Consider the following 9,204-nt stretch of genomic DNA (forward strand, 5'->3'; position numbering starts at 1 on the left):
TATACGCACACACACCACACACATACACACTCACACATACATACACACAAATACATACACAAATACACACACAAACACATACACAACACAAACATGCATATCACACACAGATACACACACACCACACAAACATGCATACAAACACACACACATGTACAAACACATGCACAAACATACTTATACACACCACACACAAACACACATATACACACACACATACATACACGCCATACACACAAACACATGCACGAACACACATACACACCACACACACACACACACACTGCACACACAAACATGCATACAAACACACACACACACACACACACACACACACACATCCCAAAGCCTCTCACAAGCTACACAAGAACCGATTGTGCCTTACATATCCCCTTACACTTTGACTGCGGGCTACTGACATCCCGGGTGGTTTCCCGTTATCCTGGCCTTCAGCCTCACTTAGCTCCTGCTTTTGGCATGGCCTACTTGAATTGTTCTTTGTCCATTTCCCCGTTCACCCCCTGGGCCTGCTATCCACCCATCTTTTGGTTTATCTGGCCTTGGTCCTGTTCTTTTGTCTGTGCAGCCGGACTCAAGGCGCTACAACAGCAGTAGCCACGCTCGCTAGTCCACAGGGCTCCGACTGGGTTGGACTTTTCATTTCTTTCCATGTCCCAGCTTTAGCCTTTTGGCTTCTTAGGCCTCTTTGAAACTTCTTTAACTCTCTGTAGCCATTCTGCATCATGTGTGCGTGTGTGCATGTGCGTGCGTGTGCGTGCGTGTGTATGTGTGTGTGCTTGTGTGTGTGTGTCGGTAAGACAGCTCAGTGAATAAGCATTTGTATTGCTTATAAAGGATCTCGTTTCGGGTCTCAGCACCCTCATCGCGTGGCTCACAATCAACTGTCCAGGGGATGGTATCTAGGGTATGGTATATGATACAATCATACCTATGTAAGGGCACGTGTCTATGATACAATTATATCTGAATAAATGTGTGTAGATGTGAATAAATGTTTTATGATGTGGCATGGAACACATGATCTGATGGTTACTATGAGTGATTAAGACTGAAATAAAAGAACCCGTGTTTGCCTCAGCCAAGGTTGTATCTGGCAAATTGGTGCCAGTGTAAACCGGAAGACGCCCAAAGAGCTTACAATCGGGGTACCGGTGGGCACTGAGGTAGATTCTCCTTCTGGGTTAGATATTATTAGCACAGTTATTAATGTCATGTATAATTAGAATAATTAATAATTATTATAATCAATTATTAATTAATAATAATTAATAATTAATTAGAATAGCTAATAACGCCAAAGATGCCTAGCAGGGCCCACATGGCAGAGTGATGGGGTCTCTCCTACAGGTTTCAGGGGAAGGGAGGCTTCATGCCATACAGGTGCCGAGTAGACCCTAGTGCGCTCCTGTAGAGAGATCCCCAGAGGGTGGAGATGGGGATGTGTGCCCTGAACTCTGTGGAAGGAAATGTCTGGCGACGAAGTGAGGAGAGGGACAATTATTAAAAGGACCCAGTATGGTGGGGGAATGTGCTATGGTTGGTAACTGTTCTGATGTCTTCAAGTCTGGTGTTCTGTACATGTCTGCAGAAGTGAGATTCATGGCACCTACTCGACTCCTGGAATTTGGAGAGCTGGGGAATCTATTAGAGGCCTAGGGATTCACAGACAGAAAGAGGCCGTGTTCTGATCAGACCCTGGCCCCAAATCTAACAGACAAGCATGTTCACCTACGTTTCTGGGCATCGAGCTCTTACAACTGTCCCTTTGAGCTTTTGCCTCACAGGCTTTTCCACAATGAGCTTCCAGGAGGTCATCAATGGCGGTTCGTGCCTCCTTGTCCTGGCCCGCAACCTCTAACCAGGGAGCCTCCATTTTCTGTAATGCCCGTTCTTTCTGAGCCCTATTTCTTTGGTGGGCCTGGAGGAGCTGTGGCTTCTGATTGTTCCACACCTCACTTGTGTGGTTAAAGGGATGACTCTGGAGTCTTATGGGCAGGCCTGAAGCCATCAGTGAAGTTGCTTTTTGAATATATAAAATCCCCCAAACGCGTATAATAAAATGTTGGGAACACAAAGAGCCCATTTATAAAGGAAATGTTTACTTTCAGCCAAATAAAATGCCAGAGAGCCCAAATGCTAGCCAGAAGCTAGTGGTCTAACTAAACTCACTGTGGGTGTTGGCCAAGAAGTGAAGAAGTGACGGGCAGGAAGTGGCCGGCGAGCATTGCTGTCTCGTAGCAAAGAGTTGTCCCATGGCGAGTGCTCATGGACTGTTGAGGACCAGCCCACAGTTCAGTCTGAGGCACTCGGGGGATGTTTGGGATCTGGTGATGAGGGTTCAAATCCCTCTTTGTTTTACAACATGTCTGGATGCCATAGGAACCCATATGGCCTCTGATTGGGTCGTGAGGCCATGCTGACCCAGGGAATTGGGGGAGTTGGCTCTTAGACACATAGAGTAGAGAGTCCAGGACTGACATGTTGGAAAAGAGACTTTTCCTCTTGGGCCAGCATTTCCCATTCCCGGGGGGTTGACCTGGCAGCTTTGTTTGGATACCCAGACCCTATACCACTTTTGCCGCCATTGTTTCTGGTGTCTTTGAGCATCTCTCCCTTCTGCCCCATCCCTGCATGGTCAGCCAGCTCCTGGATCTGCTCAGTTGGAGGAAGAGGTTATTCTGGCTTGCTATTTGCGGGCGGAAAGACAGTATTGTTTTCTCATACAAAGGGCCCGCCACCAAGCTGCTCATGAGGCCCGTTACAGTGCCTGATGACCACGGGGGAGAGAATGGGGATCTGTGTTCTAAAGGAAGTGGGGGGGATGATGGGGACAAAAGCTTCTGTGTGCGAAGCCATCAGGTCAGCACAAGAGCCAACGGCCCTTCTACCCAGCAGGACCAGCGTGGATGCTGCTGCCCTGCCTGGGAGCCCCAGCATCGCAGAGTGAGGCTCAGGTTTCTCAGGCCACCACCTGGGTTTGCTTGAGCAGAAAGGAGCTTACACACGTGCGATGTAGTGGCCCAGATATACATGCAGCACCAAGAGCCCAGTGCGCTCAGTTGATGGTCATTAATATCGGGAGAGTCACCGTTCGTGTCTACCGGATGAACCTGGAACTGTGGGGGCCATCTAGACTCCTCAGTCGGAGAAAACAGAGCTCCAAATAACAGTAGTGTCCTCCTGAGCCAGACACACTAGGATCCATTATGTGGTTGAGTCACCGGCGCAATTTGAGGGTTGTGAGTTCGGGACTACACTCCCCACCCTGCAACACACACACACGCACACACACACACACACACACACACATATCACATACACATCACACACACCCCACATACCACACATACACACATCACATACACACACCACACATCATTCATACATCACTCATCACACACACACAATCACATACACATTACACCACACACACACACATCACATCACATACACATCACACACACCCCACATACCACACATACACATATTACATACACATCACACACACACACCACACATCACACATACATCACATACATATCACATACACATCACACACACCCCACATACCACACATACACATATCATATACACATCACACACACACACATACACACACACACACACACCACACACACATCATTCATACATCACTCATCACACACACACATATCACATACACATACACACACACACACACACACACACACACACACACTTTGACACGTTGTTATAGAATGTGAGTATTCACATGTGTCACAGTTTATTATTTTCCTATCACACTGAGTTCCACCAAAGCATCTGTTTGCATCCGGAAGTCAGCAAAACCCTTCCAGAACGAACCCAGTGAGCAGCTTGGAGCAGAAAGCAGGGTCCTGCCATTTATTTGCCCGGAACCCACAGAGCCAGGGTAACAAAAGGGCCCAGAGCAAGAACAACAGGGCTATTGTTTTTTTGTACTTGGGTCTGAACCTTCTAAGTTTTGGAGACCACGAGAGGTGGGGGCATGAGGCACAGCCGCATGAAGCCACCTTGTGAGCCGTCGCTGTACCGCGTGTCCTTGGTACTCATCAAAATCTCTCACAGGGTGAGAGAAACATTGGAACTAATGCTGGGGAAGCCATCAAAAGGAACGCTGCACTGTGGCTTGGTGGAACAATTCTGCATCTTTTTAAATTACACTTTTAAAAACTTAAAAAGGGGTTGGGGATTTAGCTCAGTGGTAGAGCGCTTGCCTAGCAAATGCAAGGCCCTGGGTTCGGTCCCCAGCTCCGGGGGGAAAAAATAAATAAAAAAAATAAAAAGGAGTCTGAGATATGCCATCCAATCTCGGCAAGTTGAAGGTTGAAAAAAAACCCTCAGGCTCACCAATCTTGTTTGTTTCTTTGTTTCTCTCTTAACTCAATGGGAAACATTATTCTTCACACAGTCACACAGTCTTGTGGCTTTGTCCCCCTCTTTTCTTTTAGGGTGATCTGGTCCCAGAACTTCACACAGCATTCAGCAACACCCTTCCAAGTAAACAACTGGTTGCTTGGGCGATGAAAACTGAGAATGCTACCGTTTGATTTTGACAGAGCTCCAGTCAAAAGGGCAGGGACTGGGAAGAAGCTAGCCTTCTTTGGAGTTATAACTAACGAATCCCTAGGATCTAACGGTACAACTGAGTGTTAATATGAGTGAGAAATGAGAATGTAACCAAAATGACTTTGGGGTTAAATTTGAAAAAGAAATATATGGAATGCTTCACGAATTTGCGTGTCAACCTTTGGAGGGGCCATGCTAATCGTCTCCGTATTGTTCCAACTTCAGTATATGTGCTGCCGAAGCGAGCCCTGGGGTTAGTTAAAATTTAAAGTAGCCAGCTGCTGGTGGTATGTCTTTTTAATCCCATTACGCAGGGAGCAGAGGCAGGTGGATCTCTATGAATTCAGGGCCAGCCTGGTCTAGCCTTTAGAGTGAGTTCTAGGCCAGCCAGAGCTACTTAGTGAGACCCTGTCTCTAAAAAAAAATAAGATACATAAAATTTAAAGGAATAATTTTTGTTGGGGTTTGAAGCTTGGCTCGCGCCCGGACAAAGCACACCAAGCCAACATGGTTCCACGTGGAGAGGTTTAATGAGAGAAGAAGAGTAGAAGAGGGGAGGAGCTAAGGAGGTCAGCCATGGGCACATGGGGTGGGGGCAATAGAGAGAAGGGACAGGGACAAAGGGGGCACGAGAGCAGAGAAGAGTAAGAGAGAGCAAGAGAAAGAGGAGGGAGGCAAGCAGCCCCTTTTATAGTCAGGCATAGCTGGCTGTTGCCAGGCAACTATGGGGCGGAGCCTACCTGCTTGTTGCCAGGTAGCTGTGGGGGTGGAGCTTAGACAGAATACCAACAACTTGAGTAAATTGGTATATTTTCGTGACGTGTTAACATGCACAGCCTCTTAAACGAGTTATTATGGTGCCTCTGGATGGATCTTATGTGATTTTTAGGACTACATTAGCATGTACTAATTACATACAATGGGTCTCATTGTGACATTTTCATACACGCACAATGATGTATTCTGATGGCATTTATATAATATTTTTATGCCGCCTATTTAACTAATATAATCTTTACCTATCGAAGCATTCCCTCAAGATTTCTTGAAGCAGGGTTTTCGCAACATGTTTCTGAATTCAGCTTCTGGGTAGTCCCCGCACGGTCTCCGCTGGTATTGTTCCCCGCATTGGAACATCGTTGCCTGTCTGTTTCCTGTCAGTGTGGGGCTTCCTCCAGATGAGCCACAGCGCACAAAGGCAGACAAAGACAGGGTTTGTGTAAGCAGAGCTTTTAAAACAAACTCGGACCCTCCAAGGGATCAGTCACTAATGCCTGTTGACGCTCCTAGAGAGAAGCCAACTGAGCCTTAGTAACCAAGTTCAAGTTTGCTTAGCCCTCTGCATTAACAGCTTCACTTTCTCTGTGTGCTGGGTCATAGGTGGTGTGTGTGTGTGTGTTGCCACTAGACAGTACGGACAGGCCACTGAAACCAGTATATGTGTGGTCCTGGGTCCAGTCTCCAGTAGCATGTATAAAAACTGTTTGGTTTGTCTTTCTTTTTTTTTTTTTAAGATTTATTTATTTATTCTATATAAGTACACTGTCGCTGTCTTCAGATACACCAGAAGAGGGCATCGTATCTCATTACAGATGGTTGAAGCCACCATGTGGTTGCTGGGATTTGAACTCAGGACCTCTGGAAGAGCAGTCAGTGCTCTTAACCACTGAGCCATCTCTCCAGCCCTGGTTTGTCTTTTTGAGACAGGGTTTCTTTGTGTAGCTTTGGCTGGCCTGGAATTAGCTATGTAGACCAGGCTGGCCTCGAACTCATCGTGATTCGCCGGCTTCTGCCTCCTGAGTGCTGGGATTAAAGGCGTCCACCACAACTGCCTAGCTTGCTTGTTTGTTTTTAAGTCTGGATTTCCCTACCTAGCCCTGGCTATCCTGGAACTCGCTTAGCAGACCCCGCTAGCTTCAAACCCAGAGATCCTCTATCTGCCTCTTCCTCCTGAGTTGCTGGCATGAAAACCACGTGCCACCAGGCCTGGTTTTGTTTTGTTTTATTAATTTCCTTAAGCTATAACTTTCTGGTGATTGTTCTTTCTGTAAATTATGTGTATGTATAGTTGACGAATTGCTTTCTTTCTTTACTTATTTATTTAACTTTTTCAGCAGGGTTTTATGTAGCCAAAATACTATTTATTATATTATGGTTTTTTTGTTTTTGTTTTTTGTTTTTTTTGAGACAGGGTTTCTCTGTATATCCCTGGCCGTCCTGGAACTCACTCTGTAGACCCGGCTGGCCTCAAACTCACAGATCTACCTGTCTCTGCCTCCCAAAGGCTGGGATTAGTGTGAGCCACGCACGGCCCAGCTGAGATTTAATTCTTAGGAACCCATTTCCTCTGAGGTCTAGGATGAAGGCATATGCCACTCCGCCTGTTTTATTCAGTTGCTGGGGAGTCAAACCAGAGCTTCCTGTGTGCTAGGCAAACACTCCAACATACCAACCAAACTACGTCCCCAGCCCTTAACTTCTTTCTATATTTAAAGCAAGTCCTGTAGGAGAGAGAATGACCAGAAGAGCAGATGTGTGGCTTGGAAGGGTGGCTCTCCTTGGCAGCTCTCTTCCCTGCAACTGTTTGTGTTCCCAGAGTCTGTTTGTGAGGAAAGTGAATTCGGCATTCTCTAGCGTTCTCCCCTGCTGCTGGGATACAGCGGGAAGGCTGCGGCATGTTGCCCGGGCTTGGCCTTCCCCACCTCCAGAACCACAAGCCGAATACACAACTATTGCTTAGCCCAGCGGACCTGTCTTGGATTCCTCAAGCCTCACTTTTTCTAAGAGCATTCCGACGACTCAGTAGGATGACTTCCGGGTGGCGCTTCCCATCACCGAGCCTTTCCAGGCCTCACAAATAACCATCGATCACACGTCTTCCCCTTAATAAGTGACATGTGGTTCTCCTCGTAGCCGTCAGAGATGATGAATGATCTCAAGAGCTGGCTAGAACTCGACCACCCGTGGCTCACGCTGACCAGTTCCACACACATAGATACATTCTCACTGACAGTTGCTATGGCTGTACGCTCTCCCAAAATGTGGGGACGAGTCAGGGGGAAACCCTACTACATTTTATTAAATCTCACGAATTCCGGGAGTTCGGATTTGGGCTGGCTTACCCTTCCACACATTGTCAACTGAGGTCACTGGACTGGTCTGGGACCTGAGCTGGTCTGATGGATGCACAATTGGAAAACTGGAATGTGGTCTCAGCATAGCCGGTTGTCTTTTTTTTTTTTTTTGGTTCTTTTTTTCGGAGCTGGGGATCGAACCCAGGGCCTTGCGCTTCCTAGGCAAGCGCTCTACCACTGAGCTAAATCCCCAACCCCGCTGGGTGTCTTACGTGGAGCTGCCTCATAGGATGGAGGCCACTTAAAGAAAACCTGGTACACGTTTTACGAGTTCTTGTACCAAGAAACCGCACTGCATTGAGTGAGCCACCATGCCAAGGGAGGCACCTTTAGTGGCAAACACACTCTTATGGTGTCCTTTTCACGGTAACCTTTGTGGAAAAACCAAACCTTTTCACAAGCGTTCCTGTTCACCCACCTCGTTCTGTTTGTTTTTCAAGACGTGGTTTCTCTGTGTAGCCCTGGCTACCCTGGACTCATTTTGTAGACCAGGTTGGCCTCGAACTCTCAGAGATCCATCTGCCTGTACCTCCCGAGTGCTGGGATTAAAGGCCTGTGCCACCACGCCTGGCCCCTTGCTCACCCTCTTAACCTTGGCTGGGCCATGATCTTAGGTTAATTATGCCTAAAAGCTTGACTACTGTCTTTCCTTGCACTGTGACTTTAAATCTTGCACTCTCAGAAATGTTTCTGAAGGGCTTGATGTAAACATCAAGCTTACAGACTCCTTGAGTAAAATCCCTACAGTTTCTCGGGGGAGGGATGGGGGGTCATTGCCTTGGGATTAACCCCAGTACTCCCTTCACTTGCTGCAGCGAAGACGCCTCTCATCACTCTCTTATCTCTTGCTTGTACTCTGTAGCTTTGCACTAACCAAGATGTACATATTCGTTACATTTGGTTGCAAGTGTTGCTACAGTGTCTTCCTTAGCAGACTGGTTGTCAAGGCAACCGGGGATGAAAAGGAAGGCCGATGCATTAGAATCCACTTTAAGTTTCCAATTAGCAATGATCGCACCTTGGATAAACCTCATTGGCTACACTGCCTCTGCCTGTGCAAAGCTTAGAATCCACTTAAAAAAAAACATGTGTGTGTGCCTGCTTATCTTTACGCATTCATTGCTTATTTCTATGTAAACTACATGCATTCAGGTGCCCATGGAGGCCAGAAGAGGGCATCAGATCCCCTGGAACTGGAGTCACAGGTTCTTGTGAGCTGCCTAACCCTGATGCTGGGAATTCAATCCAGGTCCACTGCAAGAGCAGCAAGAACTCTTAGCCACTGAGACATCTCTTCAAGCACCATACTCTATTTTTTTTTTTTTAAAGATTTTTCCCCCTGTTTTTTCAAGATCAGGTTTCTCTGTATAGCCCTGGCTATCCTGGAACTCACCCTGTAGACCAGGCTGGTCTTGAACTCCGAGATCCGTCTGCCTCTGCCTCCCAAGTGCTCGGCTTAGAG

General features: G+C 47.1%; 1 non-coding gene across 1 annotated transcript; it reads right to left on the minus strand.

Annotated features, from left to right (window-relative positions):
• Positions 1 to 4,751: 4,751 nt before the first annotated feature.
• Positions 4,752 to 4,857, minus strand: LOC116908465. Its single transcript, XR_004388983.1, has one exon. It is a non-coding gene; the product is annotated as a U6 spliceosomal RNA (small nuclear RNA).
• Between the last annotated feature and the right edge of the window lie 4,347 nt (positions 4,858 to 9,204).

This window comes from Rattus rattus, chromosome 8 (genome assembly GCF_011064425.1).
Source record: "Rattus rattus isolate New Zealand chromosome 8, Rrattus_CSIRO_v1, whole genome shotgun sequence".
Taxonomy (NCBI): Eukaryota; Metazoa; Chordata; class Mammalia; order Rodentia; family Muridae; genus Rattus; species Rattus rattus.